The 3017-nt window shown below is 33.7% G+C and overlaps 1 long non-coding RNA gene across 1 annotated transcript; it reads left to right on the top strand.

Annotated features, from left to right (window-relative positions):
• Positions 1–201: 201 nt before the first annotated feature.
• LOC134204236 (uncharacterized) lies at positions 202–634 on the top strand. Its single transcript, XR_009977812.1, has 2 exons — positions 202–331; positions 399–634. It is a non-coding gene; the product is annotated as an uncharacterized LOC134204236 (long non-coding RNA).
• Positions 635–3017: the final 2383 nt, after the last annotated feature.

Genomic DNA, 3017 nt, shown 5'->3' on the forward strand with positions numbered 1-3017 from the left:
TAACACACTTAATGTGACAGAAAAACTTTCAATTCTAGAAATGACTTCTAAGCAATAAATTGTGAATTCAAAAGTTGGAACTTTTCATTTGAAAGGTCAAAAAATGTGAAATGTTCTCCCTATTTTCTACAAATTTGGCAACATTGTCAATCGAATGTTTAGCAACTGAATGAAGTGTCGTTAGTTTTCTTTTGTTTTGCTGCTAAAGTTCACACGCCCGGAACATTTTGAAAAACGATGGGGAAAAAAAGATGGATCCGACGTCCAAAATTGTAGATGGTGCAAACGAGCGCAAAACAATAAGCTGAATACGACAATTACGCCGTAGCGAGTAAGTTTTATTTTTTTAATGTGAGGAACATGCTATTTTCTAATTCAGAATACTCAACATTCTGCAGGTCAAATCTACCAACGTCACGAAAATATTTCATCACGATTTGGTAAAAACGCCCAGCGGAATGATGTGGACGAGGATGTGGAAGTGGAAAGATACACAAAACGTATGTGTTTTTTGTCAGACACTTCAAGCTCTACAAGTTTATCCTGCGGTGCAGCAACGGTTGCATTAAAGATGCTATTATATAAATAAAATCATGAAAAAATCTGGAATAAGATAATAAAAAAGCAAAATATATGTCTGTGCGTTTCATTTCAACCTAATTTTATTTGATTATCTATATTTATTTTGATGTAAATAGCTGTTAAATTAAGAAGAATACAATTTGTTGCTTTGAAAGCATGATTAATCAACTTGAATGAGAAAATTACATTTATTTTGAAAGAAAAACTTTCAATTCTACAGTTTATGTCAGCTGTTGAAATCCTTGGCAATAACAGTTTTTGGATTGGTAAATTTAACAGCTCAATACTTTCTACTGAAAATCACTAACTCATTTTATCAATATTACCAACGGTTTTCTTAATTCCACCAATGATTTTTTTTTGTGTGTACAAATCAAAAAAAGCATTTTTTCGCAAATCGAGTTTTAATTTTTAAAACTGATTTTTTTCAGTGTAGGGCTCAATTTGAATTGTTTCCGATATCTTTATTAGAAACTTTGACTGATTTTGCGATAGTCACCCATACAACATTTTTTTGTAGGATGCATCGTTTTGACCCTTCCTTCGGAAGTGTCTATAATTTCACTTTGCATGCGTTACGCAGGTGTGTTACGTATTAATCTGTCAAGAAAAATCGTGAATTATTAAATAAAATGTATGGTATTTGAAACAAATTCACTTTGACATTGAAAATATAATTATAACAAATGATATGATATAGAGTTATGCCTATTTTTCTGATTTGTTTCAAAGAAACAAATGATTTTAATTGAGGAACATATAGAAGCATGTACAAACAAATCTTCTCAGAAAAGCAAAAACGTAAAAATTGAAAGGGATTTCAAAAATTTCTTAAGTGGAAGCTAGATAGCAAATGTAAGCATGTTTTGAGACACTGATAGATCACTTGTATGCATGTATGTGTGCGTATGTGTGCAAATTCTGAAATTTACTACCATAAAAATCTCGCTCATTTTTAAGGCATTGAACAAGTTTAGTTTTACCAAATTATGCATCCATAAGGCGAAATATATGTTATTATTGAACGTTATTGAGTTTCGCTCAAATCAATGACTGATTTAGTTAGTTCTGGATTAATTAATATCAAGGTCTCTGGAAATTACGGGTACAATATTTGCAACCAGCGTTACGATAGTTACTAACCATGTCACAATAGTTATTCAATCCGACGAGCGCCTTATAGATAGGCAGCATGAAGTACAGTACGTTATCATTCGTTGAGTTGTCACTCAACTCATGACATCCGCCTTTGGGTAGGCAATTATTTTGCAAATTTCACTGTTAATCGCCGTGAGAAGCTGAGTAGTTTTATCTCGTTTTAAATACTGGAGTCTGGAAAAAAAACTTCCTTATAACTAAGGAAGGGTCAAAATCTCACTGTAGGTGGATTAATCTGGGTTTTTTTGATTGTATCCATTTGAAAAAATCAATAAAAAAAAATTTGGCCTTTTTCAAAAGATAGTCTGGATCAAATTTGGAAAAATTATGTATGTACTTTTCTTTTTACAGCACCTCTTAGAATATTGCACATAAAGTCAACATAAACAATAAGAACACTTAAATGTTCCCAAAAGGTCTATTTTGGCTTCATGCATTTTTATTACAGCAAAAATCCATTAATTTCCGCTAAGTGGATTATTCCATTGCTGACGAGCGTTGATTTCGAACCAAACACCGCATAGGTCAAGTGATCATCACGATAGTCAAGATGACACGGATATGACAACCACAACATCAGGAAAGTTTTCCAGGTAGAAGAGTGAGGACATGGTGAGTGACCAAGCGCTAGTTGCTAAAATGTCACTTTCATGGTGATCGTTACACCAAGCATGTGAGATCCACATTAAGCATCACACATGACCTGGATTTTGTTATTGTCACGCTTTGCGTGACTTGAACGGTGACACTTTGCAACACTGATCACAACTCTCTGAATATCACAGATTCTGAGATATCTAATTCAACTGGTTGTCTCATAGACGCTAGTGTCACCATGCGGATGAATTACGAAATAATGAGATATTCTCCGGGTTTAATCTTTCGAACAACTTTGTAGAATATCACAACTGTCTAAATTTTACAGACTCCGAGATATCTTATTCAACTGGTTGTCTCATAGACGATAGCGCCACCATGCGGATGAATTCCAAATTATTGAAATGTTGTTTACAATGGGTTTGATCTTTCGAACAACTTTGTAGAATATCACAACTGTCTAAATTTCATAGACTCCGTGATATCTTATTCAACTGGTTGTCTCATAGACGCTAGCGCCACAATGCGGATGAATTCTAAATTATTTAAATGTTCTTATCCTATTGATGAGTTGCTTCGTGTCTTTGGTCTTCCAATCACGTTTGTATATAATGGAGCTCAGTAGACCAAAAATACTTTAGCAGTTTTCGAAACATTTTCACGCTTAATATTGTCCACCG

This window comes from Armigeres subalbatus, unplaced genomic scaffold, assembly GCF_024139115.2.
Source record: "Armigeres subalbatus isolate Guangzhou_Male unplaced genomic scaffold, GZ_Asu_2 Contig477, whole genome shotgun sequence".
In the NCBI taxonomy this organism is placed as follows: domain Eukaryota; kingdom Metazoa; phylum Arthropoda; class Insecta; order Diptera; family Culicidae; genus Armigeres; species Armigeres subalbatus.